At 41.3% G+C, this 17,366-nt stretch overlaps 1 protein-coding gene across 1 annotated transcript in view; it reads left to right on the forward strand.

Annotated features, from left to right (window-relative positions):
- The first annotated feature begins 89 nt into the window (after positions 1-89).
- Positions 90-17,366, forward strand: part of HEATR4 (HEAT repeat containing 4) — an 87,688-nt gene continuing 70,411 nt past the window's right edge. Inside the window, exon 1 of the mRNA XM_055303930.1 lies at positions 90-205. The gene's annotated coding sequence lies outside the window, so the exon portion shown is untranslated. The remainder of the gene's footprint in view (positions 206-17,366) is intronic.

The following is a 17,366-nucleotide window of genomic DNA, read 5'->3' on the forward strand; positions in this document are numbered from 1 at the left end:
AGAGCAACTCTGTTTTTTTGTTGTTTTTAATTTTTAGCTTATTATATGTACAGAAAACGCGCCAGCCCTCAGCGTACAAGTCCAATGACTTTTCACAACCTGGAATATACCCACGTAACCAAGCACGCGAATCCAGAAACCTCATTACCTGCACTGCAGTAGCCACCCTCATTCCTGCTCCTGGCGCCAACCCCTGTCCCCGGAGGTACTCTATCCTATTCCGACAAAATGAGTGGTTTAATGGGAATGAATCCTTCGGTGCATCTTCTTCCCTGTCTTTCTTCTTTCACTCAACACCGTGAGATTATATGTACTGTTGGGTGTAGTTGTAGATCGTTTATTATCATTGCTAAGTGGTATTCCATTTTGTGCCAGGGCAAGTGTTTGTCAGCTTTACTACCAGTGGGCATTTGATCATTCTCAGATTGAGACTCTAGTGCAGTGGACATTCAAGAACCTATCTTTTGTCCAACATAGATGTGCATTTCAGTGGGGTATGTACCTGGGAGTGGAATTGCGGTATTATAGGGAATGAATATGTTCAGCCTTAGTAGACAGCAAAAGTCAACCTTCTGAGTGTGACCACAGAAGCAGTACAGGTATACAGTTCGGAGATGCACAGCATTTTATTTATACATACAACAATAACTACTCCTTATCAATGCCCAAATGCTTTATATACAAAATTTAACCTGTTCACAAAACACTGGGAGGATTTTTCAAATATTGCAGAGGAGGAACTTGAAGCTTGGAGAATACTTAAGCCACTGAAGTTATCTAGTGACAGAGTCTAACTAACTCCAAATGTGGAACTCAAAGTTGTGCAGCAGCATTCTGGTGAAGTATAATCCGAGTTCTAGCTCTGGCTTTATTAACTAGTTCTGCAGCATTGAGCAAGTGTTTTATTTCTCTGGGTCTCATAGTTCTTGTAGGCAACATGGTAAAAGTCTCTCATAGAGGATCAGACATGGTAGTGTATGTGAAAGTCATAGAATATGTGAAGCAGAAAGGTAATGTTTGATTTCCGTTTTTAAAAGATTTTATTTATTTATTCATGAGAGAGAGAGAGAGAGAGAGAGAGAGAGAGAAGCAGAGGGAGAAGCAGGCTCCACACAGGGAGCCCGATGTGGGACTCGATCCAGGGACTCCAGGATCACGCCCTGGGCTGAAGGCAGATGCTCAATCGCTGAGCCACCCAGGTGTCCCTAATGTTTGATTTCCTAATCACCAGAGACTGAGCATGTGTGTTTCATTTCTCATGGTCTCCAAGTAATTGCCACAGGTTTGCATATTAAACTAATCTGTATTACAAAAATCAAAATAAAAATTTCCTCTTTTTTAGAGAAAAAAGTACATTTATTTGAAACAGATGTAAGCAATACTGAAAAGTTTAAAATGTGAAATGATAGAATCTCTTCTCCTTCCAGTTCCCCCTCTTCCCCCAAAGATAGGTGCATACATCTTGATTTTTTTTCTGTATGCTTGCAGTATATAAGCATATGGCTGTGTGAACATACTATATCTACTGTTCTGCAATTTGCTGACCTATGTTTTCATTTTTCTGTATATACAGAAATAGAATTGATGGGTCATGCGGTAATTCTATGTTAAACCTTTTTGAGGGGCTGGCTGCTAGCCTGTTTTTCAAAGTCCCACTTGAAATCCCACAGCAGTGTATGAGAGTTCCAATTTCTCCACATTTGCCAACATTTGTTATTATCTGTTTTCTCATTATAGACATCCTAGTGGGTTATAGTCTCTTTATAGTTTTGATTTGCATTTCATTGATCTAATGATGTTGAGTATCTTTACATGTACTCATTAACCATTGTATGTCTTTGGAGAAAGGCTATTTATTTAGATCCTTGTCCTGTTTTTTTAAATTGGTCTGTCTTTTTATTATTGAGTCAAAAGACTTGTTTATTGTGTATACATGTTCTTTATCAAATATGTGATTTACAAATATCTGCCCCCATTCTGTGGGTTCTCCTTTTTTTATTTTTTTAAAAGAAAGGTATTTTTTAAAAATATTTTATTTATTTATTCATGAGAGACACACACACACACAGAGGCAGAGACACAGGTAGAGGGACATGTAGGTCTTTGATTTATTTTGAGATAATTTGTGTATGGTTTGAGGTAGGGATCCAAATTCACTATTTTGCATGTGGATATCCAATTGTCTCAACACCAATTATTGAAAATATCTTTTTTTAAGATTTATTTATTTATTTATGAGGGTTGCAGAGAGGAGAGGCAGAGACATAGGCAGAGGGAGAAGCAGGCTCCCTGCAAGGAGCCTGATGTGGGACTCGATCCTGGAACCAGGGATCACAACCTGAGCTGAAGGCAGACACTCAACCGCTGAGCCACCCAGGCAACCCTGAAAAGATCATTCTTATTTTCTTGGCACCCTTGTCAAAATTCAGCCGACCATAAATGTGAGAGTTTATTTCTGGACTCTCAGTTTTATTTTGTTGATCTTTATGTTGGTTCTATGTGTGTATCACATTGTCTTGATTATTGTTGCTTTGTAGTAAGTTTTGAAATTGGGAATCATCCAACTTTACTCTTTCAAGATTCTGGGTTCTTTGAATTTCCATGGGGCTTTTAGGATCAGCTTGTCAATTTATATCAAGAAGCCAGCTGGAATTTTGTTGGAGATTGCATTTAATCTGTACATCAATTTGCAGAGTCTGCCAGGGTGACCATAACAAATCACACAGAGTGGTGGTGTGAACAACATAAATCAACTTCCTGTTCTTCTAGAAGATAGAAAACAAGATCACAAGGTGTCAATAGGGTTGTTTTCTTCTGGGGACCATGAGGGAAGAATCTGTTCCAGACCTCCCTCTTGCCTTATGGATGACAATCTTCTTGTATCTTCATGTGTTCTTTTCTCATGCATGTCTGTGTCCTAATCTCCTCTTTTTATAAGACACTAGTCATATTGGATTAGGGTCCATTCATATGGCCTCATTTAATTTAATCACCTCCTTAGAGGCACTATTTCCAAATACAATCACATTCTGTGGTGCTGAGGATTAGAATTCAACATGTGATTTTTGGGAAGCCAATATTCAGTCCCATAACGGGAACAGTGCCATTTTAAATAAACTAAGTTAATTAAGATGTAATATTAAATCTTCTGATCCATGAAGTGGGATGTTTTTCCATTTATTAGGTCTTCTTTATTTTCCTTCAACGATATTTTATAGTGTAGGGAATGCTTTTGAGGATACTCAAATATAGATACTCTCAGATTAGAAAAATCACTTCCCTTATTTTCTTCAAATACTATTATCACTTATATTTTAAAGTGAGCTTATTAAAAGCAACAAGTTTAGAATTGTGTCTTCTTGATGAATTGAAATTTTTTTAAAATCATGATCTTTATCTTTGGTAATACTTTATTTTTTGCTTTGAGCTCATTTCGACTGATTAATACAGCTACATCGGGTTTTTGTTGTTGTTGTTAGTATTTGCCACGTGTATCTTTTTCTGTTTTCCCTTTTTTTTCTTTCTTTTTTTTCTTTTCTTTCTTTATTTATTTATGATAGTCACACACACACAGAGAGAGAGAGAGGCAGAGACACAGGCAGAAGGAGAAGCAGGCTCCATGCTGGGAGCCCGACGTGGGATTCGATTCCGGGTCTCCAGGATCGCGCCCTGGGCCAAAGGCAGGCGCTAACCCGCTGCGCCACCCAGGGATCCCCCCCCCCTTTTTTTTCTTTCTTATATTTTTAAACATTTGGTATGTCTCTGGAAAAGAACTGTAATAAATTTTTTTAAAAATCAAGTCTGAGGATGCCTGAGTGGCCCAGCGGTTGAGCGTCTGCCTTTTGCTCGGGTTATGATCCCATATCCAGGGATCGAGTCCCCCATTGGGTGCCCTGTGAGGAGCCTGGTTCTCTCTCTGGCTATGTCTCTGTCTGTCATGAATAAATAGAATATGTTTTTTAAGTTAATTAATTAATTAAAAAATCAAGCCTGGTGTTCCATTTATGTTAATAGGCAAGTTTGATCCATCAATAATTATTGATTACTGATATGTTCAGGTATTACTGTCATTTTATTGTGTGCTTTCTCTGTGCTGCTTTTGTACTTTCTTGCCCTCTTTTGGGTTGATAAAATTTTCTTTTTTCTTTTCTCTTTTATTTATACAGAAATCAAACTATTTTTTAGTGGTTACTGTTGAATTTTTAAAAAGGTAACTGTTGTTTTAATGTTTACTGTTAAAATGTTAACAGAGTGAAGAGTTAACATCCTGACCTCTCAGAAAATAACAAAGACCTTAGAATACTTTAGCTCTCCCCCAACTTTTTCATCTTTGATATTTTTGTTGCTGTTTCTGTTTAATATCTGCTTTGAGTTTTTTAAAGGGTTTTATTCGGGGGGTGGCGGTGACCCGGTAACGGGCACTGAGGTGGGCACTTGACGGGATGAGCACTGGGTGTTATTCTATATGTTAGCAAATTGAACACCAATAAAAATAAATTTATAAAAATAAAAAAACAAGAAAAATCTGTTCAAAATATTAAAAAAATAAAGGGTTTTATTTATTTATTTGAGGGAGAAGCAGAGCACAGAGGGAGAGGGAGAAGGAGAAGTAGGCTCCCCACTGAGCAGAGAGCCCGACATGGGGCTTGATCCCAGGACCCTGAGACTGTGACCTGAGCCAAGGCAGATGCTTAACCAACTGAACCACCCAGGCACCCCTATTTGATTTTTTTAATCAGTGCTTTTTTCCTGTGTTTATATGGCTATATTTTTATCTGACTTATTGAGATAAAGGATTGGTTCCTTTGTTTTTCTTATTATATTCCAATAAGTCTATTTAGGACTGTACTTTACTTTTGAATAGTGTTTCATTATTGTTTCATCATCACTAATTTTTGTTAAACATTTATTCAGACTCCCTGCTGAGTGCAGAGCTTGTCACAGGACTCTATGCAAGGAACCAGAGATCATGACCTGAGCTGAAACCGAGAGTCAGATGCTTAACCAACTGTGCCATCCAGGCACTCATGGATTTATTTTTTTAAACAATATATTTTGGAGTACCTAACTGGCCCAGTAAGTGGAGCATGTGGTCTTTGATATTGGGGTTTTGAATTTGAGCCCCAAATTGAATATAAAGATTACTTAAAATAAAAACTTTTTTTTTTTTTTAAAAAAAAGGTCTTTTCTTTCCTGTGAAGGGATTTGGGAGAAGACAAATTATGGGTTTAGTCCATCAAGTTGAGCTAGTATTATTTCCTATATTTATTGTTGATTTGTATTTTACCTTCTGAGAGCTGCTTTTTGATATCTTTTGGCCAGATTTCTTACTGACTTGTAGAAGGCCTTTATTTATTACCTGTCCATTATGTGTTCTATTTTCTCCTGTTCTGTAACTTTATCTTTTCATTTTCTTTTATCATATCTTCACATTTTATGATGTTCAATCTCTTGATCTTTTCCTTGGTGTTGCTAAAAACCAAAATTCAGGGAGCCTGTACTCTCTCTTCTCTGCTCTTTTCAATAAATAGCATTTAGGCTAAAAAAAAAAATTCAACCAAAAAATTTGAAAATCTAAGTGACTTTATTAAACATGATTCATAATTGGGTAGCAGATATTAGTAAAAGAAAATAAAAGGATTGTTTCAGGCAAGGTCACCCTTCCTTAGGGCGAGGGTCAGGGAGATCTTATACTAATGACCCATCTTTCTTTGGGGAATGTAGAGGGCCCTGTGACTGATTCCTCACTGAAGCTGACCAGAAAATTCCTGACTGACTAGTTCAGACTATGTACCCAGGAGAGGTTAGAATTCCGGTTAGGTTAAGTTTTAAGCCCAGGTTTGCTGACTTGGGGACACCATTTTAGGCTTGTGATTTTCTTTTTAACAAGTTTCCTGGTTTTGTGTTAGGCTAATGATTACCTTCTCCTGTGTATGATTATTACATTTTCTCTTTTATCTTTTTCCCTAATGGTATAGTTGTGTGGCTTTGTTTTTGACAAACTTTTATTCCCTCCAGAATCCAGTTAGTCTTTTAAGAATTCTTTAGCCATGTCATGAATTTATAGTAGTTAGGATTCTTTTGATTGCAAGTAACAAAAATAAACTCGAACTGGTTTAAAAAACATAAGGAAGGGCAGAGCCGGTGGCGCAGCGGTTTAGCACCGCCTGCAGCCCGGGGTATGATCCTGGAGACCCGGAATCGAGTCCCACGTCGGGCTCCCTGCGTGGAAACTGCTTCTCCCTCTGCCTCTCTCTCTCTCTCTCTGAATAAATAAATAATCTTTAAAAAAAATAAGGAAATTATACATTGCGGGGGAGGAAAAATTATTTCCCTCTGCCTTCAAGGTCTCCTAGCTGGTCTAAGAATTAAATTGACATGAGACAAATTAACAGGAGAAAAAAACAAAAACAAAAACATTTCACGCTGTGCACGTGGAGGCCCAATAATGAAATTGAGACCCAAAGAAATGACCCAGGCAGGGCTTTTTTAAAAAAAAATTATTTTTATGGCAAGCAATTTTTATACATTTTAGACAAAGAGCCAACACATTTATGAGGTATTGACAGGACAAAGAAAACTTGTGTTTGGGAGCTCAAATCAGTAAGAAGTTCTGAACAGAATTTGGGCTAATGTAGTAAATTAGCAAAAGATAACAAAGTTGGTGTGGGGTGGCCCGATAGGGTGGAGGCCAGGGAAACAGCAGGTGGTGAAATAATTCACCCAAGGCAGAACAAGGAGATAGAAGTTTACTGCAAGGGAGCAGAGAGCAGGACAGCAAGGGAGAGACTATCTGCCAGGAGGCAGTGGTGGGGGGCTCTACTAATGTATGTGGGGGGGTTACTGAGGAGTATGGGAATGTATGCAATTTTCCTTTTTCAGTACCTGTGCCTGGTTGTAAGTAGCCCATTGGTCAGCTAGGGCATATGACTGTTTTGAGGTGGGTCCCCTGATGCACCTGTTTGCATTCGGCCCAGTAGTCACTGTGGGGGCCGTTTTATCTCACTCAGGTTTTCATTGCTCAAGCCTATTGCCTAAAAGTGGCCTCTACAGTTGGCTTATGTGGCCTTCTCAGCTCTCAATTCGCTATCTCTGGTGATAAGGATGTCTCTTACCTCCTGGTACCGGGAAAGTGCCTTTCACATGGGAGATTTATTTCCTGCTTTCAGAGGGACAGGGGGTGTTCTTAGGGTCCTTCTTGCACAGGCTGTGCTTAAAATAGTGTATTTAGAAATAATCAGTATGCCATTGTGGCACATTTGGGGGTGGTCTGCCCAGGTCCCCTGCAGCATCTATTAGAATGTCCAGAATGCAGAACACAGACAACACCAAACACTACCAAGGGTGAGGAGTAACAGGAACTCTCATTTATTGTTCCTGGGTATGCAAAGTAGTATAGACACTTAGGAAGACAGTTTGGCAGTTTCTTACAAAATTAAACATATTTTACTATATGATCCTCCTTAGTATTTATCTAAAGGTGATGAAAACTTACATCCACACAAACCCCTGACATGGATGTTTATGCCAGCTTGATTCATAATTTGCCAAAGCTTGAAGCAACCAAGGTGTCCTTCAGTAGATAAAAGGATAAACAAACTTTAGTACTTCCAGACTTTGGAATCTTATTCAGCAATAAAAAGAAATGAGTTATCAAGCTATGAAAAGACATGGAGGAATGAAATAAAAGAAGCCAATCTGAGAAGGCTACATATTGTATGATTCCAACTCTGACATTCTGGCAAAGGTAACATGGCAAAAAGATCAGTGGTTGCTAGGGGTTGCAGGGGAGGGACGAGTGAATAGGCGAAGCACGGAGGATTTTTAGGGTAGTGAAACTATTTTGTGTACTGTAATGGTGGATTCACGTTATTATACATTTGTCCAAAACCATAGAAGGTACAATACCCAGCATTAATGTAAACTAAGGATTTCAGGTAATAACAGGTCAAGGTATTTTAAGAATTGCAGCAAATGCAGAACTCTGTTGGGGGATATTGGTATTGGCGGAGGCTGTGCATGTGTGGGGCAGGAGGTATATGTGAAATCTCTATACCGTTTTTTTTTATTTGAATTCAATTAGCCAACATGTAGTACATCATTAGTTTCAGATGTAGTATTCAATAATGCATTAGTTGCGTATAACACCCAGTACTCATCACGTGCCCTCCTTAATGCCCACCACTCAGCTACCCCATCCCCCCACTCCCCTCCCCTCCAACACCTCTCAGATTGTTCCCTAGAGTTAAGAGTCTCTCATGGTTTTTCTGGGAAATCTCTGTACCTTCTTTTCAGTTTTACTGTGAGCCTAAAACTGCTCTAAAAAACAGTATTTTTAACAAAATAAGGAAATTTGTTGTATGGGAATTCAGGAATAGGTCTGGTTTCATATTTGATTGATCCAATAGCTCAAGGATGATAACAAGAACTGTTTCTGTCTGTCTGTTTGCCTGGCCATTTATGATGTCATAAGGTGGCTGCCAGAATGGGGCTTCATACTTCTTCCTTCATGTTTAGTTGGCGAGGACATTCAGATCCCCAAGTATGTGACCTAAATCACATATCGGCATTGCCTGGATGGAATGTTGAGACTGGCTTAAACCAAACAGGGATCACCATCACTACCCTTGCCTTCAGGGTGGAGTTAGCTTTCCCTGAAGCCCATAGCTGAAGGGAATGGGTAATACCTGAATGAAAATCAGGAATTCTTATAAAAAGGAGAAGGATAGTGTTTGTTGGTACTGGACAACATCCTTGAGAGCAATGGAGGAGACCAATTAATGGCTTTTTAGAAGTTAAGCTAAGAAAGGAGATTTTTTAATAATAGGAAAAGAACATGGCATTAATAGGTCTTGTGACTATAATGGAACTAATGAAGGAATTTAGTGGTTGACTTTTAGAAGACTGTGGTTTTAGATTTGAACAGAGAATCTAACATTAGAAAACATGTTAGAAAACAAGAAGCAAGCAAAAAAAAAAAAAAAGTAAAGAAAAAAGAAAAGAAAACAAGAAGCAGGGCAGCCCCAGTGGCTTAGCGGTTTAGCGCTGCCTTCAGCCCAGGGCGGGATCCTGGAGTCCTGGTATCGAGTCCCACGTCGGGCTCCCTGCATGAAGCCTGCTTCTCCCTCTGCCTGTGTGTGTGTGTGTGTGTGTGTGTGTGTGTGTGTGTGTGTGTGTGTGTGTGTGTCTTCCTGGCATCTTGGTGGGTCTCTAATAAATAAATAAAATCTTGAAAACAAGAAGCAATTAAGCACATAGTGAACATTGTGGTATTTCACTGTGAGAGGAAAATTTTCCCTCGGTTTGTCTTCAATTCTCAAAATCCATTGCGGATGAGAGAAACATGCTGGAAACAAGTCAGGAGAAGGGGCTCAGGGGAAGCTATCCCAAAATATGTCACTTCGACATATTGATTATTTTGAGCTAAAGGCGCTTGAAAAACAGAAGGTGCAAGAAAGGCCCTCATCCCCTCTTCCCCCTGCAACAGAAGATGAAAGACTCCCAGGTGAGAATTACTCTCCCTGCACCAGGAGGAAAGAAGTAGCCTTAATACCAGAAGTAGGAGTCAAGGCTGAGAGAAGTCTACACAATATCTTATTAAAATACTTCTCTTCCGGGAACCCTGGGTGGCGCAGCGGTTTAGCACCTGCCTTTGGCCCAGGGTGCGATCCTGGAGACCTGGGATCGAGTCCCACGTCGGGCTCCTGGTGCATGGAGCCTGCTTATGTCTCTGCCTCTCTCTCTCTCTGTGTGTGACTATCATAAATAAATTAAAAAAAAATACTTCTCTTCCTTTAGTTTCCCCCATACACTGTACTTTTCTACAATTTCCACTCTGTTCAAGCGCGCGCATAAGTACTGAGGTTTTGCCCCTCCTTTGGGTCTTCCATTTCTGGGGGAGGAGACTTCCCTGTACACTTAAAAATCAAATTGATATGCTTTTCTTTTGTCAGTCTGTCTTAATGTCAATTTAATTCTCAGGTGGAAACCTCAAGAAAGTGGAGGTAAAGTTTTAACTCCCTACACAAACGAGATAAGGTAAATCCACAGGAAATTCCTAGCAGAAATTTTGTTGATACTGGAATGGTAATGAGTATTGAGGCAGAGCACAAACAAATGGATGTTGCTGCATGGGGTGTGAGACAAGAAGTCTGTCAAATTCCCAGAGCCTATTCCTGACAAATCCTCAGCAAGGATGGAAGATACAGTATTCTTGTCAGTAAGTTTGTCCTGACACTCAGAAATGCTGGTGCAGAGTTGCCCAGAGTGGTGAGCAGCTGATTATGGGCAGAAGAAATCATCTACTTGTATACACCAGTCATGGAATCATCTGATTTTTTTATATTAGTCAGGAAATGAGGTAAACTCAAAATTCTGTAGTAGTATTACCACAGGAGTAAGATAAAATGTAGAAACAAAGTATTAAATACTGACGAACTTTAATATGAAAGTAAAAAAATAAAATGTTTTCATAAGAATCCAAGAAATTACAATGCTTTCACAGTGTATGAATTTTTTTACTCTAGATTCAAAAACCTCTTTATGCTGATTTAAAATATTTTTTTTATTTATTTATGATAGGCACACAGTGAGAGAGAGAGAGAGAGAGAGAGAGAGAGAGAGAGAGAGAGAGAGGGGCAGAGACACAGGCAGAGGGAGAAGCAGGCTCCATGTACCAGGAGCCTGACGTGGGATTGGATCCCGGGTCTCCAGGATCGCGCCCTGGGCCAAAGGCAGGCGCCAAACCACTGCACCACCCAGGGATCCCCTCTTTATGCTGATTAAATTAGTACTATGGTATTTGATTAGTTAAGTTCCTATGAACGTTGTGATTCTTAGAATTTTTTGATGTAGAGAATATTTATGGATAGTTGTGTGTGTGTGTGTTTAAGATTTTATTTATTTGACACAGAGAGAGAGAGCACAAGCAGAGAGAGCTGCAAAGGTAGAGGAAGAAGCAGCCCCCCCCCCCCCCCCGCTGAGCAATGAGACTAAGCTGGGGCTTGATCCCAGGAACCCAAGATCATGACCTGAACTGAAGGCAGATGCCCAACCAACTGAGCCACCCAGGTACCCCTTTAGGGATATTTTCTTCAGTGATTTTTCCAGCATTATTCTGCTGAAATGTAAGATCTCCTTTACTTTTTCTTTCCTTTCCTTTCCTTTCCTTTCTTTTCTTTTCTTTTCTTTTCTTTTCTTTTTTTTCTTTTCTTTCTTTTCTTTTCTTCTTTAAAGAAAGGAGGGGTTCAGGGACGCCTGGGTGGCTCAGTGGTTGATTGTCTGCCTTTGGCTCAGGTCGTTTTCCCAGGGTTCTGGGATGAGTCTGCATCGGCTCCCCATAGGGTGCCTGCTTCTCTCTCTGGCCATGTCTCTGCCTCTCTCTCTGTGTCTCTCATGAGTAAATAAATAAAATCTTAAAAGAAAGAAGACAAGAAAAGAAAAGAAAAAAAAAGAAGAAAAGAAAAGAAAAAAAAGGAAGGAAAAGAAAAGAAAAGAAAAGAAAAGAAAAAGAAGGTATTCAGAATTTTTTAAAAAGCCAGCTATACATTGGTTACACGGATGTTCTCTTTAGACTTATTCATTAGTGGTATATTTGTTTAATACACTTTTCCGTATATTTCACAATGGAAAATGCATTTTGATGTTTTACATAGGTTGAAAATGAAAAATGCTAATCAAATAGCTGATAAAGACTAATTGAGGGATGCCTGGCTGGCTCAGTCAGAGGATCGTGGGACTCCTGATTTTAGGATTGTGACTTCAAGCCCCATGTTGGGTGTATGTAATTTAAAAAGTTAAAAAACAAAATGACTGGGGATCCCTGGGGGGCTCAGCGGTTTAGCGCCTGCCGTCGGCCCAGTGCATGATCCTGGAGTCCTGGGATTGAGTCCCGCGACGGGCTCCCTGCGTGGAGCCTGCTTCTCCCCCTGCCTGTGTCTCTGTCTCTGTCTCTGTCTCTCTCTCTCTGTGTGTGTGTCTCTCATGAATAAATAAATAATAGCTTTAAGGTAAACAAAAAAGCCAAATGACTACTTGACTCTGAGGAAGTGAATAGGTAATCTGAGCCCCTGCAGTGCTTTGGAATCCAACATTCAACAAACTAAATTTCTAAGAAGTGGGGAATAGGGCTAATGAGGTTGAAGGAGGGCTTGGCTTTGACAGACTCAGGTTTGGCATCGGGCATTTACTGAGCACAAACTTTTACTGTTGCACTTAAAATTTTTTTAAACATTTACTTATTCGGGATCCCTGGGTGGCGCAGCGGTTTGGCGCCTGCCTTTGGCCCAGGGCGCGATTCTGGAGACCCCGGATCGAATCCCACGTCGGGCTCCCGGTGCATGGAGCCTGCTTCTCCCTCTGCCTGTGTCTCTGCCTCTCTCTCTCTCTCTCTGTGTGTGTGTGTGTGTGTGACTATCATAAAATAAAAATAAATAAATGTGGTAAATTAAAAAAAAATTATTTATTCATGAGAGACACACACACAGAGAGGCAGAGACACAGGCAGAGGGAGAAGCAGGCTTGCTACAGGGAGCCCGATGTGGGACTCGACCTCAGAACCCCGGGATTGTGACCTGAGCTGAAGGCAGACAATCACTGAACCACCCAGGCTCCCACTATTGCACTTTTCTAAGAGCGTTGTATATTGTATAATGGCAAGGGTCAAGAGAAAACAACATAGCTTGAAATTCTGCCTTGTGGCTGGCATCTTGGTGGGAAACATGTTCATTTATCAGTTTCTTACAGGATATGATAAAAGGGACAGATGAACAGCCAGATGATAAGATAACATGGCGAGGTCTGGGAGAGTTCTGAGCATAGGAGCTTCTGTCCTCATAGAGTTGGGGTATGTGTCACCCTCCTAATGTAGATAAGTTCACCAAACTAGAAGCTCTAAAAATCTTGTACTATTGGGATTTTATGGAAATTTACTCACATAGGGATGATCAATTATTATATCAATTTATAGCCTCTTTTCTCTCTGGAGGATGAGGGATGAGGTGAAAATTCCAAGCATCTAATCATGGCTTGGTCTTTTTGGTGACCAGCCTACATACAGAAGGCCACCCAGAGTCACCTCAATAAAACAACACATGCTCCTAATGCTTTTATTAAGAATTTACAAAAGTTTAGGAGCTTTGTGCTGGAGCAGGGGATCAGAGACTAATAATTTCTTCCTGTTCATACCTTCCATCATTAACTCCATCTTGTGAGTTAATGCACATACATTGACAGTTGGCCCTTGAACATGGGAGTTAGGGGTGCCAACCCTGGTACAGTAAAAAATTCACATATAACTTTTTTCACATATAATTTTTTACTCCCCCAAAACTTAACTACCATTCACCCTGTTTATAGGAAGTAGTGGAAAGAGAGAAATAAAGAGAGGGAAAAGGAGGGGAGGAAGGTCAAACTACTTACACATTGTTAACAATCAAGGGAAGGGATGTGAAGACATTTTTGAGTTGGCTGTCAACTCCTCCAAAGCCATTACTACTATATCAAGGCCAGGGTTTAAATGTGTTTCCAGATCTACTCTTATATGTATTTATTTTTAAGATTTTATGTATTTATTTGAGAGAGAAAGCAGGAGCATGGAGGGAGAGGGAGAAGTAGACTCCTTGCTGAGCAGAGAGCCTGACATGGGGCTTGATCCTAGCACCCTGAGATCAAGACCTGAGCTGAAGTTAGATGCTTAACCCACGGAGCCACCCAGGTGCCCCTCTTATATGTTTTTTTTAACATCTGGCACCCCGAGACACACACCACCATGCTAATCCCACCCCACACTGCAATCCTGGAATTCCACTGTCAATACATATAAGAGAAAAAAGAGCCACTTCCTTTCCTGTGGCTGGGCCTGTTACCTACAGAAAGCATGGAAGGGCTTTAAGGGAATCCATGATAATGCTTCTGAAGTTATACAACACTATGTATATGAATATGAATACACACAAATGTGCATTCTGTTGGGTAGATGAGAAGGGGCAAATTGTTCTGTTCCCAAATAAAATGAAGAATCACAGATATGAGGCCAGGTTAACAAATAACAGCTTACAACAGATAAGCTGTGTAAAAGAGAGAAGAAACTGCATTTGGGGATACTGAATCCCAACTCTACATTTCATATGCGAAGAATTTCTGAGACTTGGTTTCCTCAATTGTAAAATAAAGTACACATGCTTCACAGATTGGTGAGGATTAAGTGAGGAGCATACAGTGGTATCAAAGAAAAAGCTGACCCCCCCAAAAAAATAGAGCATGGTGCTGGAGTGTTTTTAAAACTATTTTAAAGAAAACTTAATTTTTAAATTAATTAATTAATTAATTTTTGTTATTTTTTCATTAGTTTCAGAGGTAGAATTGAGTGATTCATCAGTTGCATATCATACCCAGTGCCCATTACATCAAGTGCTCTCCTTAATGCCCGTCACCCAGTTATCCTGTCCTCCCACCCACCTCCCCTCCAGCAACCCTCAGATTGTTTCCTAGAGTTTAGGGCCTCTTACGGTTTGCCTCCCTCTCAATTTTCTTTCTTTCTTCTTCTTTCTTTCTTTCTTTCTTTCTTTCTTTCTTTCTTTCTTTCTTTCTTTCTCTTTCTTTCTTTCTTTCTTTCTTTTTTTTTTAAGATTTTATTTATTTATTCATGAGAGACACAGAGAGAGAAAAGCAGAGACACAGGCTGAGGGAGAAGCAGGCTCCATACAGGGAGCCCCACGCGGGACCGATCCCTGGTCCCCAGGATCAGGCCCTGGGCTGAAGGCGGCGCTAAACCACTGAGCCACCGGGGCTGTCCCTCCCTCTCAATTTTCATCTTATTTTTCCTTCCCTTCACCTATGTTCATCTGTTTTGTTTCTTAAATTCCACATATGAGTGAAATATGGTATTTATCTTTCTCTGACTTACTTCACTTAGCATAATAGCTTCTAGTTCCACCCACATCATTGCAAATGGCAAGATTTCATTCTTTTAATGACTAATATTCCACATGGTATGGTTTTTGAATTTCAGAGAAAATGTTAGAAATTGCCTCGTTATTTTTTTATTTTATTTTTTTTTAAGGTTTAATATATTTACTCATGAAGGACAGAGAGAGAAAGAAGCAGAGGCACAGGCAGAGAGAGAGAAGCAGGCTCCATGCAGGGAGCCCGATGTGGGACTCGATCCAGGACTCCAGGATCACGCCCTGGGCTGAAGGCGGCGCTAAGCCGCTGAGCCACCTGTGCTGCCCCCGTTATTCTTATTATTTTTTAAAGATTTTCTTTATTTATTCATGGGAGATGCAGAGAGAGAGGCAGAGACACCAGCAGAGGGAGGAGTAGGGTCCGTGCAGGGAGCCCAATGTGGTACTGGATCCCAGGACTCCAGGATCACGACCTGAGCGGAAGGCAGATGCTCAACCACTGAGCCACCCAGGTTCCCCTCAAAATTGCCTTATAAAAAAAGATAATTGAGGAAATAACACCATCACCATAAATCAAGGCTTTTTTTTTTTTTTTACTTGAAATACATTAAGCTTTAGGAAAAGTTTAGGAAGCTTATTGTGGAACTATTTTTATCAAGTGATGCAAATATTAAATTATTTATTTTCACATTAATCATTGTTAAGTAATTCATCTAGATAATGTCTTACTTATTGAAACAACTAAATCATAAAGCTCCATATGCCTAAGCAGGAATGTAACTTAAAATTTATTTGAACCAAGTGACTCCTTACTCATCCACAGAGAAGATAGCAAAGAACTAAAATTGTTTTTGCTTTTTGAACTTTTAGTAGTTTTACATCTCATTAGTATTCTATTACTCCCCTGGGTCGCCGCTTGGCTATTCAGGACATCCAAAATGTGTGCTCAGCCCCCTCTGGTCACCCTCCTTGGATTTGGGTCGAGGCCCCCAGGGAGCAGGATCTCATCCTTGTAGTGTAAGGCTCCCCCAACACTGGCCACGGAGCCACTGATTAGGACGGAGGCAGTGATGCCCTTCAGGAACGAGGCCATGGAGAGGCAGAGCTCGCCTCCTCTGGAACTGCCAAGCAGCCCCTTTACCTGAGAGAAGGACAGAGGGGGAAGGAGAACGAGGCCATGAACGAGCAGTGCAGTGTGCTGAGCAGACCCGGGAGTGGAAAGCGGGTGGAAGGCAGCCTGAATCGGATAGAGATGCGCACGGGCTCGTCCCAGGCGCAGCGGCCCGCTGCTCCACCGTCCCCGTCAGCATCCCGGCTGCGCGCGGCGGCCGCGGGTCGTGCGTGGCCGCGGTCCAGTCCGGGCGGCGGAGCGCGCCTCGCGGGCCCGCGGGGCTCCGGCGTCCCCTGGCGCAGGAGCGGTGGCAGGCGGGGCCGCGTCCGGAGGCGTCTGGGCGCCGCAGGCCCGTGGGCCTCGTTCGGGGAACGCGCCCGAGGCCACCGCCGCAGGTGGTTGTCCCAGGCCAGGCGGGGTGCGCGGGGCCTCCTGAAATCCGGGCGTGGTGCTCAGCCCGCCTCCACCGTGCACTCTCCCTCCAGCCAGACCGGTAGGACTGGAGTGTGTGAGGACAGGCAGTTTCTGGAACTCCACCCTCTCCTTGAAGAAGGGCAATCTTTGGAAAATGTAAAGCGGTAGGGATGCAGTGTCTAGGATTGCCTAAGCAGAAATTCCTTAGTAAACAATACTATTCGTAGGAGCGACTTCTTCTTATACATCTGTTATATCCCAGACATATATCATTTCATCTTTAAGGGCTGCATTCCTTTTCCTTTATTATGGAGGAGGAAACTGAGCCTCAGAGAACCTTCACTACCTGCACAGGGTGACAGCACTAACAAGTGTCAGAGCCCTGGCTTGGGCTTTGTTGTCCAGGTACCCACGAGTGGCAGCACTGCGTGTGTCCTGGCCATCTGAGCCTTAGCTTGGGGCAGATAAGGCTCTCCATCGACTTGGGTCTCACAGTATTAATACATAACAGTAAACTCCTACCGGATATGGAACTCAAATGGGGTTGTAGATTAGAAAAATACATTAAAGCCCAAACGTAATATGTAATATCTTAATAACTGCCGGATATTTGATTTGGGGGTCCAAATCCCCCAGATAATTTGCTCTAGTTTTTCACTTCAACTCACTTTAAAACCACTGTTTAAGAAATCTTTACTGGAGGGACGCCTGGATGGCTCAGAAGTTGAGCATCTGTCTGTCTTTGGCTCAGGGCCTGATCCTGGGGTTCCATGATCTACTCCCACATCTGGCTCCCTGTGAGGATCCTGCTTCTCCCTCTGCCTGTGTCTGCCCCTCTCTCTCTGTCCCTCATGAATAAATAAATGGATCTTTTTTTTTTTAAATAAGAAATCTTTACTGGAAAATATCAAATTACAAACGCTTAATGAATCGTAAGT

This window comes from Nyctereutes procyonoides, unplaced genomic scaffold, assembly GCF_905146905.1.
Source record: "Nyctereutes procyonoides isolate TBG_1078 unplaced genomic scaffold, NYPRO_anot_genome, whole genome shotgun sequence".
NCBI classification, from domain to species: Eukaryota; Metazoa; Chordata; class Mammalia; order Carnivora; family Canidae; genus Nyctereutes; species Nyctereutes procyonoides.